We start from the raw sequence: 25,228 nt of genomic DNA on the forward strand, positions 1-25,228 counted from the left end.
ATATTCATGTTCAAAAGATGCTTCTTTGCATCAAAGAACAGCAGCTTGGCCTCATTGAAAGTGCTATGCAAATTTTAAATGCAAACAAATCATTTTCCTCCTGTTCAATTCTAAAGCCAGCACATTGTCTATCTTTAGTGCAAATGCTAGATATAGATACTCAATAGTGCATTCATGAGTTTGTATGTTAAGTTGCATGTTATCTAACTGATATGCCTTCACTAAAATTCACTGGTTTTCTCCTACGTAGATTGATAGACAAAACTTTTTTTGAGTTGCATGGACCTCTTGGTGGCCCTGTGGTAGATTAGAATGTTATGTAATAAGTCCAGTGTTCAGCATTTCTATTAAAGCCCTCCATGACACTGACAAACACCCTGTGGAAATCAGAAGAATAAATTAAATGGAAGAAAGTGTCACAGAATATTTCTAGAATGAGATACTGGAGTTGTCCTCATTGTGTTCCCTAAAGACAGTGAGATATTATCTCGTAGGGTTCTGTGTCTCCGGGAATTGCTTTGAGCATAAGCAGTAAGACACCATGAAGATTATTGAAGTTTCTATACCAACGTTTGCTTTAAATGATAAAGGAATCGATTAGTAGGGAGAAATTGAGGAGAAGGAGCAGGATAAAAAGGAAAGAGATAGAGAGCAAAACAGAAACAGATCATGAGGGAATAAAAGAGTAGGGGCAAATAACTGAATTTGACACAAATAGAGGATTTTGCTATGACAAAGGAATTTCAAACTCTTTCATCAGTACTAGAGCAAAAGAAAAGAGACAAAGTGAACAGATTAAAGAGTTGATTAAGAGCAGATTAAGATTGAATGATTAGGGGAATTATTTAGTTGTAACTGGGTTTGGTATTTGTGTTATATAAATTATCATAGGTAGAATTTGTTACATTAGTTGTTTTTTTTTTTTTAAGCAGAGGAAATAATTTTAGTTGAAGTATTGACAAATTGTAGTTTTCTTAGAGGGTACTGATTCTCAGCCCTGCCTCACTCAAAACAAAGTCAAATGCAAATCATGTCATCATTTCTCTGATGTCATGGTCTTCTTTGCAAATGAAGCATGAACACAAAAAAGTTTTCTTAGAGAAGATTAGCCAAGGTGATGAATGGTTTCAAAACCATGTATATGAACAATATTTGGATATAGCTCCAAACTAGAAGACTCAAGATGAGCACAATCACTATCTTCAAATATCTTCGAATATATAGGTAATTATGTCTAAAAGTAGGGGAAAGGAGAGGGAGAGATTTTACTCAAAATAAGGAAGAACTTCTTAATAAGGAGAATTGTTCTAAAAGTAAAATGTGCTGTCTCACATTGTGTGTTTCTTATTATTCATCATCCTCTAAGTAGGAAATGATGATTTTTTAATGGGGATTATTTAATGGTGGAGAGGGAATTTATGCCTCAGGCCAGGCTTAGCCTAATCAGCCACTGGTGTCCTTTCTCATTTTACGATTCTTTGATGGCTGTTTCTAAACTCCAAAGTTGTAGAATGTTACTGTCCACCACTTTCTTCTCATATATTACAAAGTTATATAGAATCAAATCATGTAGCTCCATCATAGAAAAGTTGATGTAATTGAATATAGTGGTGAAATAAACAAGTAGCTGAGTAGTCAAATACATAACATATTGGAAAATGCGATGACTGATTAATCAATAGAGAGAGATTTACTCTTGGATTCTGGAGCTTTTCAAAGCATCTTTATTAGCAGTTGTAACAGAGATTTCAACCAGTTATTATAATACCCCAGTTATGGACTATTTTCCTGTTCAATGGTTTTAATGAGAAAATAGTGTATCTCTGGGTTATTATTTAGGAATTTCATGATGGTGTTTTGAGGAGTATCACAAAACTGCCTGTGATTTAATCAATGGCAGGATGCTCCATAGTACAGAACAGCAACTTTTCTGAAACTTACGGGTCTTAGGTATTTGTCTGGGCACAGAGAGAGGAGGTAACTAGGGTCATATAGATGGTATATATAACTGGACTTGAACTCAGAGCATCTCTGCTTTGAAGACATTTCTTCATCACTTATGGCACAATACTTCACATTCCAGAAATAAATATTTCTGGAAAATAGAACAATTAGCCTCTTTAATCATTACTGCATGATAGCCAAGCACAAATCTCACAATATCTGGAGAATTTTCTAGCTTCTAGAATAAAATAATTTTCACCTTGTCTTCTAGAATTCATTGGAAACTTAGACAATTCAATTGTTCATAGACATAAAAAGTAGTTAAGCTACTTTTTTTTCTTCCAGTGTTTAGTAGTCAAATGTATTGCGAAGCTAAATAGATTTTGGAGAAAAGTGAGATAACTCTCCAGACAGGAATTATTGAGTATATTTTATTTTTATGGCCTGCTGATGAGGCTTTTTTGGAAAGCTATGCTAATATACTTTATTTCTGTCTGTTACATTTTGTTCTTTTTTACAAAAGTAAGTATCCCTTCACCTCTCCCCACTCAAATCATTTCCCATTGATTTAAGCTTCATGTAGACCTGTTAGGCTGTCTGATTCGTTAGATTGTTGGTACTATTGTTCAACTTGATGAATAAATTGCAGTCCTATGTGCTTGGATTTAAATGCCTGGATTCCAAGAAATAATGATTTATTGTTGTTTTACGGTGCTACACAATCCCATGTCTTCAGATAATACATCTTATTTGAACCTCTTGTACACTCAAAAATTATAAAAGGAAAAGTATTTCTCCAAAAAATACCTGCTTTTTAAGAACCTATCAAAAGTTAGGCTTAAGAGAATGGAAAGGAGCATGTTAACAGCCACCCTTTGCCAATGTTTTCTATTTGGTGAACACACACACACACACACACACACACGCACACTCACCATAGACATGCAAAGAGGTGGAAGAGTTGATAAATATTTGGACTTAGAGTCTGGAAAACCTGAGTTGAAATTTGGCCTCAGAGACTTAATAGATGCATGACTCTAGGAAAGCCACCTAACATTATCTTCCTCAGTTTCTTCATTTGTAAAATGGGGATAATAATAGCACTGAACTGCCAGAATTGTTATGAGAATAAAATGTGACAGTGTCAGCAAAGCCCTTTACAACAATTAGAGCATTATATAAATTCTACATCTCATTATTTTATGTACATATGCATGAACACATATATGTATATATTAGTAAAGACGAGTAAAGGAGGAGACAGACTGATAGACAGGTGAATCATTAATTTCATAATGAAATCAAAACACATTTTTATAAACCTTCCCCTGATTTCTCCCTCAGGGGTGTCAAGGTAAGGTTTAAGAAGGGAAGGAAAAGAAGACAGAGGCTGAAAAACCAGTGATGAGAAGAGGCAGATATGTATAACAGCTCAGAGAATGAGAAATTGTTAGAGTAAGCATATTTTAGGGATATCATCCATCAATTAATCAATATTTATTAAACACCATATCAGACACTATGTTGGGGTACAAAAAGATATGACAGTCCCCACCCTCAATGACCTTATAATCTAATGGGGAAGACAACATGCAAACAAATATCTACAAAGCAACTTCATTGCTTTCCTTTTTTAAGGGAACCAGTGATATCGTGGGGTGATATCTTGAGTTCTGCTAAGATGGTTTTACCAGGATATGGCTGCTGCACATGCTACAGTTTCTTAGAGCCACAGATGAGAGTTGGGTGGAAGGTAGATACCCAGCGTAAAATGAGGAGCCCCTAGGTGCTCCCATACGTTTCATACATACATGGAAAATATAGGAAATAATAATACCTTATAACAAGAAACAGATAACAAAGGCAGTCAGATGGCATAAAATGGAGAGATTGTATGTTACATCAATGTGATACTGACTATAGTAGTGTAAATGAAAAACAAAAAGAAAACTAACGTGCAATTTAAATAATCCACCTTTGCATAGGAGAAGAGATTTTTTAAAAAAGGTACTTTCCTCTCTTTTTTTCAGAGATTGGGAAACCATAGTTGTAACACAGTACATATATTGTCATACTTTACTGCCTTATTTAGTATTGCTAAACTTGGTGGGTATTTTTGTTTTCATTTGCTATGAGGATTGCTTTATAGGTAAGAAAGTATGGGAAACAAAGCATATTGACACAAATTTAAAACTTCATCTTTGGCAAGATAAAGAAATGAATCAGTTTTGCCTTCAGCATAGTGGGAGTTTGAGGAGCGTCTTCCAAAAATAGAATTCTTATCATCTTGGCACAGCAAGAAATGTAATGAATTAGTCAAATAGCAGTAGCTAGGAAATGGTGCATCCTAAATAGACGAGTCCTTCTTGAGGGTCACTACAGAGGAAGTCAAGAGATGGATAGTCTTGACTCCCCTAAAACTGAATGATATTCTTTGTATTCTAGAAATACTAGGATAAAGCCTTCCACCCTAGCCTCTTGGGGATTAGGTTTGTTCTCCCAAAATATCATTCACTGTTTTTCAAGTTTCCCCACATCACTGAACCAGTCAGTTGGGACGGTAGCTGATATTATTTTTCCAGTTGGATTCTGTAAATAAAATATCAAAATTGGTTGAGGTTCTCTACCCCTGTGCACCCAGCTGTGTTTATAGGAGGAAAAAAATCAGAATCAAAATAAGAGATTTTGTTTTCTCTTCTTAAGGTTGGAAAAAAGTCCTTAATTTTCTTGATCTGATTGTGAAAAAACTGATATCATTCTCCGAAAATGCAGATCATAATCCACCTATATCTTAGAATAATAGCCTTTAATCTGAGATCTAGGGATTCTAGAAGGGTCTATGGATTGATCTGAAGGCTTAATGTATTTAATTGGGGATGGGGGAGAATTACATGTTTATTTTCATTTACCTATTTCTAAAATTTAGTATTTTTTTCAATATTTTTAAAAATGTTATTCTGAAAAAGTGTCCACAAGGTTCAGCAGACTGCCAAAGAGGTCCATGACATAAAAAGCATAAGAATCTCTGCCTTAGAAGATAGAATGAAAATGGGATGCCAACATATTTATCGAGTGCTTCTATGTGTCTAGCACTGCACTAAGCACTTACTGAGATGTCACACAGAGCAAAGTTCAGCTATAGAGTGCAGGGAAAAACGCATTAGTCCTTGAACTATTTCAGCAATGTCAATGGCTAGACCCAAGGGATTCTTAGGTACACTAGGTGGTGTCTCTTGGTGGATAGGTCTTGGGATCAGACCATAGTAATCTGCATGAGCAGTTGACACACAAAAAATCCCCTTTTTGTAGCTAACTTTATGGTAATAGACTTGTTCAGAAATTGACTGGACATCATATAGTAGATGCACAGGCCTTCATTGGACTCATGCTTGAGAGTTTTACAGTTTGGTAAGATCTGCTATGCTTTGTGCTTCATGTCTTAGTCCTTAAGAGCTCAAAGTGCCCTCTACAAATACAGACACACACACACACACACACACACACACACATACATGTGCCTGCAAAAAATCCTCAGAATGTCTAAGAAGGATTCACCTAACTTCCCTGTGAAGATATTATGAATACCTGCAAGAAGGGTAACTAGTGGGGACATAGGACACAAATACTTTAAATAAACAAATGAATCTTTTCAGTTTTAGAAAAATGACTAGAAAAACAAAAAATGCAGCTGCCAGTGAAAAATGGCCAAATTTGTCATGAACCATTTCTTCCTTTCCTACTTTCAATACATTCACAGCTTGTAAATAAATTAGATTTTATCTACACAAAGCTATAATGTATTATTTAAATATACATTATATTCAAATGTTACATGGTATCATATATAGTACACTGTGTATTATGTATACACACATACATATGTGTATATATAATATGTATCTAGTATGTAATATATGTATATATTTTCACAATATTTTATTCACATAAGGGAAAAAAGATTTTGGAGTTTGCACCTTTCGTAAACCAGTCTGAGTTATGATGTGTGTTACATATAGGACATGAAGAAGAATGATGAAGAATAATCAGCACTTAAGGATCTCATTTGATTTACTAGACAAGGATGTAACTTTAGTTATCAATATCCACATAAACTGATATGTTCATTCAGAATTTCAAACTGGAATGAATCTCTGAAATGATCTAGTCCAACTCCCTAGCTTTACAGGCAAAAGAAAGGACTAGGTGAGTGAAATAATTTGCCCAAGGTCACAAAGTTGGTAAACAGAGTCAACCATTCATTCCTGTCCTTTTGACTTTTATGTTCCATCTTCTTTCTTTCTTGTCTCTCCACTATGCTGCTCCATGCCTTATTTTATTTTCTGGGGTCATTTGTAAACTTGAGAAAAATATTTCACCTCAGACACTGTTTTAAAAGCACTATGGTATACCTTACCAAAAAGTAAAAAGGGGAGGGAAGAGCTGGATTTAAAGTTCTTTAAATGTTTAGTATTTTTATTAATGAAGCAACTTTGTTGTGACCCCATGAAAGATTAATTAGTTATTAGTCAAAATGTCAGTTTTCTTTCCATAAACATGCATCATTTTTTTTCTTTAGCGTATGCCCTCTTGGTGCCAGTAAAATGTGAATTTCCATTCAGCTAATGCCCTGTGGTTTAATTTCTGGGTGACTCTCATAGGTTATTTTCTAATCAATTTTTATCATCGTCTTCAAAAAGCAATACATCAGCAGATTCTATCCTGTATAAAACATGGTTGTTTTGTTAAGTTCTTGCAATATAAATTTTATTTGAAAGAAGAAACCTGAAGGGTTATTTTAAAAATTGAACAGTTTGCTTCCATGTATAGTTCTAGAAGTGTAGACTCTGTACCTTGTTTTTCTAGCCTCCATTTAGCTGACATAAAGATCATTTTTCATTTTCTTCTCCTTAATATAGTTAATGGATTGTTCTTTTCTTTGATTACATTTTACCAGTGCTAGATTTTTAGTAATATCTAATGATAATATCCAGCCTTTATGTAGAGCCTGCTACATGCCAGACTTTGCACTGAGCACTTTACAATTATTACCTCATATAATAATAATTAATATATAAATATTAATGTATTTATTTTATGTTTATTTAATACATAAATATAAATATAATAATCAATACCTCAATAATAACACACTTGAGAGGTGGGGGTTATTATTATCCTCATTTTTACAGATGAATAAACTGAAGCAAACAGAATGTAAGTGACTAGCTCAGGGTATACAGCTAGTAAGTGTCTGAGGTCACATTTGAACTCAGGTCTTCCCAACTCTAGGGCCAGTACTCCATCCACTATGCCCCCAGCTCCACTTGGACTGAAATTATGACGCATTAATGTCCGATTTGGAATGAGGATTGGGAGTGCTAGGGGAAACTCATTCAATATTTTATGTTTGACTTTCTCACATATTTAGAGAAGTTTTAATTTCCAGAGGCAAATGGTATGATGGATGAAGTATTGAGTCAGAATAGAATGGGTCCAAATTGGACCTTATATATTTGTTTTCTATGTGACTCCAGGAAAATCATTTAACATTTCATGGCTTCAATTCTTCATCTGTAAAATGAAGACGGTAGACTTCATTTTCCCAAGTTGGCCTTTATGACTTAAAATTCTGCAGTGTAATTTAAGCATAGAACAGTAAAAGCAGGCTAACTTATATCAGTGTTTTACTGGTGAGAAGTCTTAAGGGGAACATGACAGCTGCCTTTAAGTATTTAAAGGTCTTCTACGTGTAAGAAGGATCAGGCTTCAGAGATCCAGGGTCAGAAGGGATTTCAGAAGCCATCAGGTTCAATTTCTTCATTTCACAAATTAAAAAAAAAAGACTCTCAAAGAGTTTAAATAGTTTGCCCAGTGTCACATCAGTGGAGTTTACATGGAGGTGTATTTTGTTAATGTCTAAGTATACACTAGCAATGAGACTTGTCCAAAAGTGAACTGAATGAGCTGTCTTGGTAGATAACGGGCACCTCCTTGTACTGAAAAATTTCAAGCGAAGGCTGTCTAATCGCTTGACTCGTTATAAAATGCTTTTTTATTCAGGTAAGAGTTGAAATACTTTTCCAGCCCTCCCCTTCTCCCTTCCAACTCTTAGATTCTGTGATTCTCTGGGGATACCTAGGGAGTTGTAGATAGATATTTTTAGCTTAATGTTCTATTTCCAAGTCAATTTGCACCTTAACAATAATTTCACTTTTCCTAAGAGGTCTTTTATACAGTTGTCATTTTTCCCCTCCATAAATTACTAATAAAGTTAATCTCAATAATTATTTAAGCCAATGACCTTTAGGTATTAGTCTTGACAAGGAAAGTCTGCAATACCTGGCAGTAGGATATTTGGCATGTAATAAAAATGGCCACAGATTTAATTAAAATGTAAGTTATTGTTAGAAAGAAAGGTCATGCTAAGAAAATGTCATTTCAGGAGTGTATTAGCAACCACCCTCTAGTGTTAGTCACATGTAAAATATATATTTTGTACTTGACATTTAGGGAGGAAATTAGAACTTTTTTTGATGGATGTTCGAACATTTTTATTTTCTTCTTCTGTTTTTTTTCCCATTTTGTATAATCAGTTAAATGCTACAAGCAATGCTAGGGATGTTTTATCTTTTGTGCCCAAGTGCTTTGATGTTAAGGGAAGAAATCCACACAGCCTTCTAGAAGTTGGAGTTGAAGCAATTCAGTTAATTTATGTAAAACATTTATTTTTGAAAAGCAACATTCTATGTTAAACTGATCCAAATAAGAATTTCTAATTATGATATAGATATTCTTACTGAAATACAAGTCAACATACAGGATTTATGATAAAAAAACTGAAAAAGTTGAAAATTGTAAAGTTTTTATTTTGAATTTGCAGACAAAGAGAGACATAACTTTAATTAGCCATAGTCATATAAACTGATTTTGTTCACAGGATTTCAAATTGGAATGAATATCAGAAATTATCTAGTCCAACCCCCTAGCTTTATAGACAAGAAAAGCAAGGTCTAGATGAGCAAAATAATTTGTCTGTAATTTTCTAAAGCTATTAAAAGTTTCAGTGATACTTAAAACCACAGCCATTTGTGTATATATCATTTTATCCCTTACCCTGATCCCACCCTCCAAGAGTAAAATTTCCTAGTCCAAAAAAATTAGGAAAAAAATAAACACAGTGTCTAGTGCATTAAATCACAAGTATTATTCCACACCTATATTCTCCCACATTACCAAAGGAACAGGAAATAATATTATACATTATAATTATCCAGTGTCTGACTTCATTTTCATCTTTTCATTTGAAGCCTTATTATGTATTATTTTTCTTCTTCTATTTACTTAAATCTGTAAGAGCAAGAAAGCTGCCACATATTTCATCACTGTAGGGAGTTGAGGGTTCTTCAGAAATTTTGAGAAGGGAGAATAAAATTACGAGACATAAAAACATGAACAGATACATCCTCAGAGACTTGAGGTTCAGGATTCCTTATTTCTTTTCCCCCATTGCTTTTAAGAGAATCTTCTTTCCTGAAATATAGAATACAGGGTAGAGAAAACCATTGTAATCAACCTAATTTTCTATCCATTATTTGGGTTAATAGCCATTTACTTTGAGAGAACAACTTGTGGGTTTACATTTGAGATACGAGGAGCAGGAAGGCATTGTAACTGGTTAGCAGTTGGAATCTGTGGCTAAGATGATTACCTGAAGCCATACTTACCTGTGCATAGGAAACTGGCAGCTTCTAGTCTGATGGAGCAGAATTAATTTGTATTGTGTGTAAGTATCTGACCCTGAGAGAGAGGTCAGAGGCATCAAACTCCTTACATTAATCCTTCTGAGGATGTGTGGTGATGGGTACCCTGATCATTTTTCCCAGACACCCCAAATACCTTAGACATTAAATGAAAAAAAAATTGACATGGATGGAGGCAGAAGGGCTCCATATAGGATCATTTAATAATTTAATTTGCATTTCTCTTAATGTTTAATAACCTAAACCATCAATAAAATCTTTTTTTAAAAAACCTATATGGCTGCCATATATTGAACATTTGTTTTCTATGAATGAGAATATCATTGATTGACAAAGAAATGTCCAAATTTACAATGGAAATAGAACCACAGATTTCTTATTCTTCTTGAAAAAATATTTTTGAGAAGTACATTGTGTAATCTCTTTCAGATCAGTTTCAAACTTGGCCTCTACTTATGCAAGAAGAAATATGAGGAAGGACTCATGAGTGACCATTAGCGTTCCTGTTACGCCTCATGAAGAAGGTGGCATATGAACCATTAAGAAAGATAGGCATTTAAAGAAGTAGAGACAGTGACCATGCCCATTCTAGAAATGGACTGTGGTGCTTATATAAGCACAGACACAAGAGATGTTATATCAAATTCAGGGAGCAGTGGTTACCCAGTTTGACTGGGATATATGGTACATGAAGGGAGATAAGATAAAATAAAGATGAAGACTTTGAATGTGAAGCTGCTTATATTTTATTCTATCAAAAAAAATAAGCCAGTAAAGTCTTTTTTAAAAAAACTCATCATAAGTGTCACATGGCCAGACCTATACCTTATAACATTTCCTCTACCGCTTAAAAAAATTGAGAATCTCAAAGTGTAAAATAAAATAATGAGTGCAAATATGTAACTAATTGATGCATTTGGACAAAGTAATGGACTTGGCATCCAAAAGACTTATATTCAAATTTTGCCTTGGACAAGTACTAACTGTGTGACCCTGAGTAAGTCACTTAATCTCCGTCTCCAATAGTTTTCTCCTCTTTTTTTGAGATTTTAAATTTTTTTAAATTTCTTTAAAAATTTATAATTAACTTATTTTTCAGTTCCTAACATTCACTTCCACAAGAACTTGAACTCAAAATTTTCTCCTCATCTCTCCCCACCTCCCACTCCAGTACAGCATGCACTCTATCCATCCCTTCCTCCAGTCTGTCCTCCCTTTTATAACCACTCTTCTTCCATCTCCCTTACACTCTATTTTTTTTGCAGGGCAAAATAGATTTCTATACTCCATTGCCTGTATAGCTTAATTTCCAATTGCATGCTAAGACAATTTTTAACATTCATTCTTAAAGTTTTGAGTTCCATATTCTCTCCCTCCCTTCTCACCTACCCTCATTGAGAAAACAAACAATTCCATATGTCATACATGTGTAACAATGCAAAGCATTTCCAAAATATTTATGTTGTAAAAGACTAACCACATTTCCCTCTGTCCTATCCTGTCCTTTATATATTCTATTCTCTTCCTAGAACGGTCCTCCCACAATAGTGTTTGCTTCTGATTATCTCTTTCCCCAATTTGCTTTTCCTTCTTTTATCATCCCTCTCCTATCTCCTTCCCCTTTGCCTTCCTGCAGAGTAAAATAGATTTCCTTATCCAATTGAGTGTGTGTTATTCCCTCCCTAAGACAAATCCCATGAGAATAAGACTCTATTTCCTTTCATATCTCCCCTCTTCCCCTCCATTGTAGAAGCTCTTTCTTCCCTCTTGTACATGAGATGGTTTGCTACATTATACCTCTCCCTTTCTCTTACTCCTGTACTAGAATGTACTGTTCTATTCAACAGTAAATTTTATTTTTTAGCTATTCTCCCTTCATGTTCAACTCATATTGTGCCCTCTGTCTCTCTCTCTCTCTCTCTCTCTCTCTCTCTCTCTCTCTCTCTCTCTCTCTCTCTCTATATATATATATATATATATATATACACACATATTTACATATCTGTATATGTATGAATACACACACACAAACACATATATATGCATACATACATACACACACATGTACATATATATACCTACATGTATATAATATATACATACATATCTATAAACAGCTATACACACACACACACACACACACACACACACACACACATATATATATTCCTTCTAACTACCCTAATGCTGAAAAAGGTCTCATGAGTTACAAATAACATCTTTCCTTACAGAAATGTAAATAGTTCAACTTTAATGAGTTCCTTAAGATTTCTCTTTTCTGTTTACCTTTTCATGTTTCTCTTCATTCTTGTAGTTGAAAGTTAAATGCTCTATTCAGCTCTGATCTTTTCAACAAGAATCCTTGCAAGTCCTATATTTCATTCATTTCATTTTTTCCCCTGAAGTATTACACTCAGTTTTTCTGGGTAGGTGATTCGTGGTTGTAATCCTGCATCCTTTGACCCCTGAAATATCATATTCAAAGCCTTTCAATCCCTTAGTGTAGAAGTTGTTTAATCCTGTGTCATCCTGATTGTATTTCCATAATATTTGAATTGTTTCTTTCTGTACGCTTGTAATAGTTTCTCCTTGACTTAAGTCTGGAATTTGGCTACAATATTCCTAGGAGTTTTCCTTTTGAGATCTCTTTCAGGAAGTGATCAGTGAATTATTTTCCTTTCTATTGTGCCCTCTGGTTCTAGAATATCAGGACAGTTTTCCTTGATAATTTCATGAAAGGTGATGTCTAGGCTCTTTTATTATCATGTTTTTCAGGGACACCAATAAGTTTTAAATTTTCTCTCCTGGATCTATTTTCCAGGTCAATTGTTTTTCCAATGTGATATTTCACATTGTCTTCGATTTTTTTTTCATTCTTTTGATTTTGTTTTGTGATTTCTTGGTTTCTCATAAAGTCCTTAGCTTCCATCTGCTCCATTCTAATTCTAAAGAACTATTGTCTTCAGTGAGTTTTTGAACTTTCTTTTCCATTTGGCAACTTCTCCTTTTTAAAGCATTCTTCTCCTCATTGACTTTTTGGACCTCTTTTACAATTTGCATTAGTCTATTTTTAAAGGTGTTATATTCTTCAGCATTTTTGGGTTTCTTTTAGCAAGCTGTTGACTTACTTTTTATGATTTTCTTGCATTGCTCTCATTTTTCTTCCCGATTTTTCCTCCACCTCTCTTATTTGATTTTCAAAATCCTTTTTGAGCTTTTCCATTTCCTGAGACCATTACATATTTATTTGGAAGGTTGGGATTTATAAGCCTTGACTTTGATGCTTTCCTCTGATAGTATGCTCTGTTCTTCCTCATCCACAAAGATGGAAGACCTTTTCAGCAAGAAAGTAACCTTTTAGAGTGTTGAATTTCTCTTTTGGGGGTATTTCCCCAGTCAGTTCCTTGACTTTTGAGTCCTTTGTCAAGAGGAGGGTATACTCTAGGGACCTGTAAGTTTTCAGTTCCTCTGAGGTGGCACAATCAAGGGAGAGGAGTTTACTCCTCTCCTGGCCTGAGCTCTGTTCTGTGAGCAACCACAGACATTCCTATCTGCCCAGGAACTGCAAGTAGGTTTTTCTCTCCAGAGCCTTCACCAGCTCCACCATGCCAGTGCTTCTCTTTACTCCAGGATCTCCACTCAGGGCTCAGATCCAGATCAGCCACTCAATTCCCCCAGGGTTTTTATGCCAGGGCTCCAAAAGTAGATGTTGCTGCCACAGTGGCTTCTGCTGCCCTAGAGTCAAGGCTGGGATCAGACTTCACTCCCTTGTCACCCACATGAAAGAGCTTTCTCACTGACCTTTGAAGCTGTCTTTGGTGTTTGCAAGTTAAGAAATCTTGGAAACTCAGCTGCTAGCTGTGATCCCCCACTCTGAGGCTTTCTCCACTCCTTTCTATGCTCTGTGGCCAAGGCTGGGCTGTGCTCCACTCTGAGCCCGGTTCAATAGACCTTTCCTGTTGGCCTTCCAGGCTGTCTTGCTCTGGAAATCTCTTTCACACTGTCGTTTTGTGACTTCTGCTGCTCTAGAATTTGTTTAGAGTCATTTTTTACAGGTATTTTATGAGCTATGGGGGCAGAGCTAGAGCAGGTCCTTTCTACAGTATCACCTTGGCTCATCTTCAGTTTTCTCCTCTTTAAATAACAGCACCTACCTTCCAGGGTTGTTGTGATCAAACAGACAATATTTGTAAAGTGATTTGCAAACCTTAATATATTATATTAATGCTAGCTATTAGCAAACAGTAAAGTACTATACAAATATAAGCTTTTTAAAATATTTATTAGTATTAATATTAACTAGATGATCCCTTTAATAAATGTTAACAACATTGATGACACACATCCCTAGAGTCATTTTAAGAATGGAGGAACATGCATTGTCTCAGCAAGATCACTGCAAAGACTCTTGGAGAAATTATGATTATAAAGAAGTACTACTACTCTCTATAGTAGGGTTTCTTCAACTATTTTGTAGTCCCTTTGATTGTCTAGAGAAGCCTAAGGAATCCCTGCCCCTTTTTTGCAATTATAGTTTTTAAAATACATAAAATAAAATCCTGAAAATTAAAAATAAAATAAATGACATTTACAAAGTTTACATATGTGTGTATATTTGTCTGTGTGTAATATCTATATATGTGTAATATCTGTACGTGCATATATGAACATGTGTCTCGGCCCATATACTTTTTATATATGTGCATATGTGTGTGAGTGTGTGTATATGTAGGTATGCGTTTATGATTCTGGACATAAGGTTAAAAATTACTGGCCTACAGATTGCAGTTCTGTAGGGCTATAGAAGTTAGATGTTTGGCTCATTTTCTAAAGATGTGAAGGGTTGTAGAAGTCTGTCTATACTCCTATGTATCAATAACTTTTAATAAGGGGCAAAGAAAATTTTAATTCACTAATTATGGAAAAACATGAAGTCAAATCAAAAGCATTAATTAGTCAATTCTTCAAGAATCAGTTATTGTAGGGGTCTAGACTATTTGATTGAACAACACCACAGGCATTATCATTCCTTATACAAATCTAGGACAATGTGCCATAACCTTGGACTTTCTACTAAGAAAAAAAATATGCATGGGGCATTATCATTTCAGGACAGCTGACTGCACATTACTTGAAAATCTTGCTTGCACATTTTTTTTTAACATTAGAAAGGTGACAAAGATTTCTAAATCTTTGTTCTTTACTGCATGTCAAGTAGATGCTAATGAGAAAGCAAGGGCAGACCATAATCGGCTATTTCAACCAAAGATAAAATTATAACAGGGCTATGTTATAATATATAATCTACTTTGCTTTTACCTTGGTGAGACTCCTTGATGATCAAGCAAGGTTAATATTCACATAAAGGATAACGTTCATGGGAATATTTATTTGCAAAAATAGATACAGAAAAGAAAAAAAAGAATCCTTAAGGCATCGCAAATAGTCAGATAACCCCCTAAGAAGTAATAGCTAGTTCGGGGTCTAGAAATCTTCAACACTTGACCTATTCTACTAGAGGTGTTCCACCTGAGCAAATAGAAAATTTAAGGCTTTAATATTCTCAACCACTCTTCTAGAATGAATCTAATAGTTGAAGAGGTCAGGATAATTCAGCATGATGCCAAATAATCAATAAAAAAGTTAGAAAAAATTCAGTTAGTCATCCTTTTTATTTTTTTCCTATGCAGTAATCCAAAGTGTATTAACTGAGCAGCCGTGATGTCCCCAGCATCGTGCCAGACATGATAGATATCTATTTGCCATCACTTTATAACTACAGAATTCTTTAAGTTTTATATCCTATTAATACCATTAATTATACAGCATGACAAAGTGGATTACATTGCTTCCTAAATGGTTACTTATCTCACTCCCTGCAGAAGCCATTTTTCCCTTTCCTCCTAAAGCTATAACCCCAAAACCACAGAATTGTCTTTTTCCCATTTCTCTGTTAGCAGTAGACTTTACCTCCTATTTTACTGGGGAAGTTGGAAATGAGAACATGATACAAGAGTCCTCTCTTCTCCCATTCTCTTGATCTCAAATCCCCTAGATATTTTTCCATTTCTCCTCCTTCTTCATAGCCTCTGAGTCTTCTCTCTAAGGTTAACCCCTCTACATCTACACTTAATCTCATCTACGATTTTCTCTAATATATTTCACCCTCAATCCCCTCCTCTATGTCCAATTGTTAACTTCTCCCTATCCATTTGTTCTTTCTATGTTGCTTTCAAATGTGCTACAGTCTTCCTCATTGTTAAAAATCCTTCACTGTACTCTACTATCCCTTCAAGCTATTGTCATATAACTCTTCTCCCTTTTTCAGCCAATTCCTTGAAAAAGTTGTCCATTATCACTACTTCCACATCCTCTCTTCCTACACATTCTTTGACCTTTTACAATTTGACTTTTGCCCCAATCACCCTCCTGAAACTGCTTTCTCCTAAGTCACCAGTCATCTCTTAAATGCCAAATATGATGGTCTTTTCTCAGTCAAAATCCTTCTTCACTTGTCTACAGTAATCGACACTATTGACCTTTATCTCTGCCTGGATAGGAAAGTCTTCCCCTTTCTGGGTTTTTGTAACACTGCTATTTTCTGGTTCATCTGTGGTATAACTGTTCCTTTTCAGTCTCCTTTGGGGACTCATCATTCACATCATGATCGCTAACTGTAGTTTTTCCCCAAAATGTTGTCCTAAGCCCTCTTCCTTTCTCCCTCTATCCTCTCTTTTGGTAACCTCATCATCTACTATGTCTTCATCATCAGTATGTGAATGACACCCAGATCTACATGGCCAGACATATTTTTCTTTTCCTTGACTTTCAGGCCTATATCATCAATTGATGTCTCAACATGTCTATTTTCTGAAATCTTCCCATCTTCCAAATATCTTCATTTCTCTCAAACATACCAATATCCTTCCAATATCTCAGTTTTGAAACCACAGCGATATCCTCAACTCCTCATTCTTCCACATCCCAAATATCCAACCAATTGCCAAACCTTGCTGTTTCTACCTTAGCAATATATGTTGCTTCCAACCTCTTTTCCTCACTGACCCAGGTGCTCTTTATTCTACCTTATATTATTACAACTGCCTTCCAATTGGACTTGTTGACTGAAGTCTTTCACCAGTAAAGTGCTACCAAAGCAATTTGTTTGAAGCTTATAAATGACCATTTTCCTGGCCTCTTAACTAACCACAGAGGTTTCTAATTGTCTATAGAATAAAACATAAAATTTTCTGCTTAGCTTTTAAGGCTCTATACAAATTGATCTTGACTTACATTTCCAGCTTCATCAATTACCCCCTCCCATACACTGCAGAGCAGCCAACCTGACTTTTTCTCTGTTTCTCATACATTTCATCTCTACTCTACATGCCTTTGTACTAGTTGTCCCTTATTCCTGGAATGCACTCTGTGCTTGCCTCTCAGAGTCTTTTTCCTTAAGATACTGTTCAGACATCTTTGCATTAAATCTTTCCTGATTCTTATAATATGTTGTGTCTATCTACTATGTGTGTGTGTGTGTGTATGTATAAAGGAGCACATGATTCTCTCTCTATGTGTGTGTATATGTATATATTTCCTACCTGAGGGTGCTCTGTCTAAAGGAAGGTAAATTTTGATGGCTGAAAGCTGCCTCTTGAACTTGGGGTTTACTGGCTATATTTCTTTCTCAAAGACCAAGCCTTAAACCCAATTCCCTCTGGAACTTGTAGTTTGGACAACAATAGTTCCCCACCATCCTAGCTTAGAATGAATATAAATAGGAACTGTTTCTCTTTTGGCCAGCAACTCTGAGGGTCTTCCCCTCCCAGTTTAATTTTTATTATTATCATTAAAGGGGCAACCGCTTGACTCACTTGTTAAAAAGGCCTATTCACTGAATGGGCCTTACCTCCCTCCAAGTGCAAACCTGAAAAGAGCTTGATTTAAGAGGGCCAGGGTTTGTCAATCTACAGTGCCATCTCAAGTGATCCAAATATCTGACCACTGAACCCTGATGGCTCAGGAGGAGAAAGTGAGGCTGGTGACCTTGCACAGCATTCCTTCACTCAAATCAGTCAACTGCAAATCATGTCATCATGCCCTGATGTCAAGGTCTTCTTTGAGAAAGAAGGACAAACACAACAACAAAAACAACAACATTGTGTGTGTGTATGTGTGTGTATATTCAAATTTTATGTTTCTGCTATATTTATTTTTTATATGTGCTTGCCTTTCTCATTCATATGTAACTTCATTGCAATTAAGGGTGTTTATCATTATTATTATTTTTTATTATTATCATTATTAGCACTTGTCTCTCTAGTGCCTGGAAACATCATAGTTGCTTAACAAATACTTGTTTACTGATAAATTGAGAGCTGGCCTTAAAGCCCCAAAACCTGACTTCAAATCCTGCCTATAACACCTACTGATTGCATGATTGTGGGCAAGCTATTTAACTTCTCTGCAATCTAGACAATTCTCTGAGATTTTACATTGAAGAGAAAATAAAATTCTGTATTTCTGGAGAAAGTTTCATCAGTCAGGATTTCTTCATATTTATAAATCAGAGATCCTGTTCCTTTCTCTACAATTAATAATCTTTGTGATCTTGACCAAGTCACTTACTTACTGTGAATTTCAGTTTCCTCATCATGTCCATATTTGGATAGGTCACAATTAAAATATCCTCCAACCCTAAATTCTATGATCCCTTTATCAATTATTTTAGACATTTATCTTGAGATTAAGGTGTGCAACCACTGGGTGACTATTACATAATCTGAATTTCCCTTTCTTTGCCTCATATTCAGCTTACAATGATGCTTCATTTATTTTAAAAATAGTGTTTAAATTCGTTAAAATAAGTTATTAGATTTTTCAGGTATCTTACAGCTTAACCTAAGTCTCAATTTACAAACAAGTGGACTAAAGCCCAGAAAAAGTGTGAAATCTTCAAGGTTACCTACAGAGTAAGTGACAGAAGTAAAACTCCAACATAGATTTTCTGAGTCCAGAAAATCTGTTTGTTCTTTCCAAAAATACACCACTAAATACAAACAGTACTGAATCAAAGCAGCCAACATATTTATTAGACACTTAAATGTCACTCAGATGGAAGGGTGACTATTCCAAGGTCACATGGATCCAATCCAATGAACATCTATTAAACTCCTCCCATAAGCCAGACACTGTGCTAAGCACTGGTGATATAATTAATAAAAAGAAAGACCCTGTGCTCAAGGAGCTTGTGATCTGAAGGTGAGGGAGGAAGCAACACACAAAACAAACTAGAAAACTGAGTCAGGCTAGCACAAGGGCATCTTGCTCCATGACATTGAAACCAGACAGAGAAGATGCATAGTAAAGTGAGCCAAAAGCTGTTTTCCCTTCTCTATAAAGAAAGACTTTGGGAGGAGTTGGGACTGGATCCTCCAGCCCTCCAATCAGAAAGGAGCAGACTCTGGCAGAGATGGTGTCAATCAAGGCTTGGGTTAGCATCATGATAGTGAGTTTAGAAGATGAGCTTAACTTGGGAGGGACATCTTGTTCAGTAGAGACAGAGCAGCAAATCGAAAGTGGCATCTGATAATAAATGCGGAGGTAAAATTTGAACTCATGCTATATGACTGCGGAGCCAGTGTGATTTCCACTGTGTGACACTGCTTCCTGATTTCCAAGCTACATTTACTTCTATTGAGTCATTGATTAATGTTCTCAGAGCTACTTGATTTCTTCTTGATCACTAACATTCTGTCTTCCAATAATCCTATTTGGATTTACCATTACATTATCCTTATTTTCCTATACATTATGCCAGGTATTATCAAAATAGAAATGCTTCAAATGTCTTCCCGGTTATGGAATTAATTGCTGTCACTTTGAAATTAGTTAAGTTCAGAGGGGCTTCTCATCAGAGCTTTGGACTTACTAGACTTAAAGTCAGCAATATCAGAGTTCAAAATCTGCCTCAAATACTTATTATTAGGTAATTATTACCTTGGGCAAGTCCTTCTTCTAAGCCTCAGTTTCTTTATCTGCCAAGTGGAGAAAATAATAGTATCTACTCCATAGGGTATGCCTCATAGGCACACCAAACTGAAGGTCTACAGAGTCATGCTGACCTCATTTCTGTATACCTGTGAAACCTGGATAGTTCATCAGCACCATGCCAGAAAAATGAACCTTTTCCACTTGCATTATCTCAGAAAGATCCTGAAGATCACCTAGTAAGATAAAGTACCAGACACTGAGGTCCTCCCTAGAACTGAACTTTCAAGCATTCATTCTCTACCACAGAGAAGAGCACAACTCTGATGATCTGGCCACATAATCCAAATGCCAAACACAGCTACCTCTTACGGAGAATTCACACAAAGTAAGCTCCCACAGGGTAGTCAGAAGGAGTGCTGTATGGACATTCTCAAGTTAACTCTGAAGAACTTTAGCACTGCCTGTGAGACACACTGACACAGGACCATTCAGAATGGTGTGCTCACCTCACAGAAGGAGCTGTACTTCATGAGTAATTCAGAATCATAAAAATACAAAGGAAACATAAGCTGTGCAAATCCAGTTCCACCTCTTCCACAAATGTTCTAATAGACCACTATCTGTGACAGTACTTTCCAAGTTCATATTGGATAGGTAAGGCACAGTGGAAAACATCTTACCCTGACCCCAACACCATGATCTCATTGATCTTCTTTAGAAAAAAACCTACAATTATCTCCACAGGATTGTCATGAGGACCAAATTAGATTACATATGTAAAGTGTTGTGCAAAGCTTAAAACATTATATAAATGCTATTTGTGTGAAATGAATATAAAACAATTGTTATTTTTGTCATCATTCTCATCATCATCACTGTCATTGGTGTCAGTTCCTTTTTCAGGCCACAGTAATTAATGAAATAAAGCATTGCATTGCAGTCAGTACTAGTGAAGGGAGTATTTTTACAATAATGAAATATAGAGTCCTTCACATATATGAAAATAACTTTTCAACCTATAGCTTATAATGGCTTCGGCAACTTCCTTGGTGTGAGAAAACTGGAGGTATTCAGGTCAAGTGGATGAGTCTAGCTTCTGGTGATAGAAGTGTTAAGAAAAAAATGATATAGAAAATAAATGTTGGAATTTAAATCTACAGGGCTTAGTAACTAACTGAATACTGAATTCCAACTGATTAGCTGGCTGTAGAGTGGGAAACAAAGCAAAACAAAACTTAAAGGTCAAAAATAGTCATCATTATTGAGCCTGATTGGGGAAAATATGGTGACATTGACAAAGGAAAATTTGATGGGGCAGCATTAGGTGGGACTAGTAGAAGACAGAAATGAATTGAGTTTAATTAAAGATATTTTGAGTTCAAGATGATGGCAGGACATACAATTATAAATATCTAGCAATCAGAACAAAATATTCTTATAGAATGGTCTAATTCGCAAAGTACTTGGCTCACTGACTCTTACAAAGTAGAGAGTAAATATAACTTTCCTTAGTTTACAAGAACCAGACTCAAAGAGATGGAGTGATTTCAAAGTTCGTAGATATGAGTTGGCCTGAAGCCCCAGCATCTGACTCTAAACCTATGACTCCTTCTATTGAGATGACAGACTGGAAGAAAAGAGGACTGGAAATAAAAATCTGTGAACTTTTCATAAAGAGGCTACAATTTAAACTCATCTAGTATTTGAAGACACCCAAATAGCAAATAGGATTTTTCACTCATCTAGACACAATGACCTCAAAACTATTTACAGTACAAAACTATTTATAGGCACATTTATTTTATATCAAAGGACTAGAAACTGAAGGATTGCCTATTAAATGGGGAAATGATACCTGTATGTAATTCAATACCATGCTATCAGAAGAACTGGGTAGATTTGTATTAACTGATACAGAAATGATAATAATAATCACTATTATGGTTATTATTATATTTATATAATGGTTTAAAGTTTGCAAAGCTTTTTACAAATATTATTCCATTCTGCCCTCACAAAAACAATGAAAGGTAGATGCTAGACACTTCAACCTTATTGTATTTTAATATGTACTTAAACGATATTCTTTTTCAAGTGGCAAGTTCTCACTTTTCTCTCCTGTGATAGGACCATTATCTAAAAGGGTAGCACCTGTCCCTGCAACATAGGTTAGACTAATGCTTTTCCCCTGAAGGTGATAAACTGGACTTGATTAGACCAAAGGGCTGACTCAAGCAGTGCCTCCCTTGCAGCAGCTCCCTGGAAGCATGTACTCTATTAATGTGATTTTCTCTTCATCTAAGGACGTAAGAAGGCAGACCCATATGGAACAGGGTTCTTTAGACTTGGCTGAAATCCTGAAGCCATGAGAACCACTGATCTCTGTCCCAATGACCAGATGCCTTTTCATATGGAAGTGAAAGGGACACTCCCCATCTACCTATGCTAAGTAATAGGTTGGCTCACACGGAATCTGAACTAGCAGGGTCTCAGTCTGAAATAGGTAGAACCATTGCCCATCAAAGCAATTATAACAGGATTAAGCTAAAATTGGGGTACAACCCAGAATCAAGAATACTGAAGTTGTCACTAATACTAAATAAAAAATATTAAAATATGAACTGAGACTAAGTTACTAGGTGAAGATAACAAAATATTGAAAATCATGGTAGATGTCTGAGAATCAGAGGGATGTGGAAAAACACCAGGGATCCAGGCATGAAAGCTAAAGAGAAGATTTTATAAACTTTCAACATTGGGTTGCACCTGACCAGGACTCTGTGGCATTACCCAGGTTCTAATTTAACATCCTTTTCTCTCCTCTCTTTCAATTCATCTGGGTAGCTTCTGTGATGAGGTTTTGTGAATATCTATCTGTTTAGCAATATTTAAGTACAATTATAAATTCTTGACAGAGGCAGGAACATGCTAACTTACTTTATGTAGCAGATCTATACACTTAATAAGTCACAGAATCAGAGAATTTTAGAGCTGACAAGTTATCAAAAGATCCTGAAGCCGAATTCTATTTTTACACAAGAGAAAACTGAGATCAGGGCTGTGATTTGAACTGCCTAACGTCATAAGGGGACAAATCTGGGAAGGAGAAGGTACAGCTCCTGATTCCATGCTCAGTGCTCTTTCCTGTAATCATACTATCAGCATTATGAACACAATCATAATGTTAATAAGGAAATGTTTATTGTGGAAATAACAGCAGTAAAGTAGGAGTGATGATATTATACATATATAATTATGAATCATATTTACATGTTATAATTAGGTATTGTATAACATATACTATGATAAAATATTATACAATCCCATATAATTATGGATCATTATGTTGTTCCCTCACATCATACACTATTATATCACATTGTATTATATATCATATCATAGTAGAGAATAATATATTATTATACTGTATTTTTATATTGTCATGTCATCATATCATATACCAAATAATGTCATGTCATTGTATTTATTACATATGTTGTATCATGTTATGTTACATGGCATATTTCACATTGTATCATTTGAGATAAAGTCACGCCATGATGCCTTACATCGTATGATGTGATACCATAGTATAACATAACATAACACATTACATTATAGTTATACTTGCTACTTACATGAGATTCTAAAGACTTACAAAGTACTTTCCTTTTAAAATTCCTATGATGTGGTTGGTACATAAATTATCTTAATTTTACAGATGAGAAAATTGAAACCTAGAAGATATGCTTGTCATAAAAGAGCTGAAATTTTAATCTAGGTCTTATTACTGCAACACCAGCACTATTTTTTCTACTTCCTATTTCCCAGAAATGTAGTTATTAGGAAATTACATGACAATATTGTATTGACACAAATACATGTTCATGAAAACTGTTTAAATTTTAATGGGTAAGGAAATAAAAGTTATACAGAGGATCTTAAAAATCTACCACTGAAGTTTTTGGCACTCTGTAGCATATGTAGAATCCCTGAATTATTGTGTGCCTATCTTTCCCTTTCCCAAAATGTGATTATGTAGGCAATGGTAACTCTTCTTCACAGGAGCTAAAATCACACCAGAGACATGAGAGCTCTCCAAGGGATATTCCTATTCCTACTTCCTAGAGCCTTGACAGTGGAGTAAATAGTAAACTGCTACAACTCTCCCATACTCATCTCCAACCAATCATAAAAAGAGCACCAAAACAAATCCTGAATGTCAGAAGCAGCAGAAAAGATGGATAAGACAATCTTGTAGCCCAAAAATCTTGGAAGATCAGCTAGCAAGGTTCATCTCCCTCGAGGGAAAGGGGAATGCAGTCCAAGATGGGAAGCTTTAAACAGCAATTCAACAGCAAGCCCCATCTCAGCTTTCCAGCAGGAGATTCTGAGCTTCAGTCTAGTGGAGTAGGCAAATGCCAGCACCAGGACCTTCCATGTGCCTTAGCATAGTCAGTTAAACTGATAGACTCCAGCTCTGAGAATCACCAAGTACTTCAGCATAGCCCCAGAGAAACAGGCAGCCTCTAGGTGCCAGGCCTCCAGTTGTTTCAACATAGGCCTCAGCAAACAGGTAGCCGTCTACCCTAAGGGCACCCTAGGTAGCCTCTAGCCTGCATCTGTCCATCACCCTTCAGTACTACCTCAGGCAAAGAGACAGCCTCCAGAGGCCTGAACACACATGCTTCAGTGGGCAAGACAGGCATTCAAAGAATTCACTGATCACCTCAGGAAAGAGATCCCAAAATAAAATCCCAAGAAGCACTATAGCCAAATTACAGAATTATCAGGTCAAGGAACAAAATGATCATTCAATGAAATTGAAGGATTTCAAGTTTTCACAAGAAGAAAAACAGAACTAAACCAAAAATTGAACCTCCGATATCAAGAGAAGAATCAAAAGAGAAAGAGGGAATAGAAAATATAAGGGATTCAAACATTACTGCATAGAAAGATGATACTTGTAACTCTTCAAAATTGTATCAATAACAGTGCATATAAAAGGAATATAGACAGATAGAGAATATGGGCATATGGTGAATTTGAGGGAATGAAATAAAAATAAAATTAAGGGATGAGAAAGAGGAGTATAAAGGGTGCAGAAGGAAGGGAGTGGTAGAATGGGGTAAATTATCTCACATGATGAGGCAGAAAACAACCTATTACAGTGAAGGGGAAGATGGGAGGGTGGGTGATGGGCATCCCTTGTACCTTACCCTCATCAGTATTGCCTAATATTATTGCTATTTTTATTATTATTATTATTATTATTATATTGTAGAGAGAATTCTTACTCAGGAACTTGCTGGACTAGAAGTCCTTTCCCACTCAGAGATTCTGTGATCAAATGGACTTTCCAGTTTACTGAGGCTTAACCCTGTAAGTGCCAAGATTCCCCTACGCCCCACCCCACACACCTTGTGGAAAACTTAAGGATCTGAATACTTCCCTAAGTTAAACAGACTGAGCTTATTTGAATTTAATAATATACACAATAAGTTGAATCTAGATATCTATCTTACCTGACT

The sequence above is a fragment of the Notamacropus eugenii genome, chromosome 7, assembly GCF_028372415.1.
Source record: "Notamacropus eugenii isolate mMacEug1 chromosome 7, mMacEug1.pri_v2, whole genome shotgun sequence".
NCBI lineage: Eukaryota > Metazoa > Chordata > Mammalia > Diprotodontia > Macropodidae > Notamacropus > Notamacropus eugenii.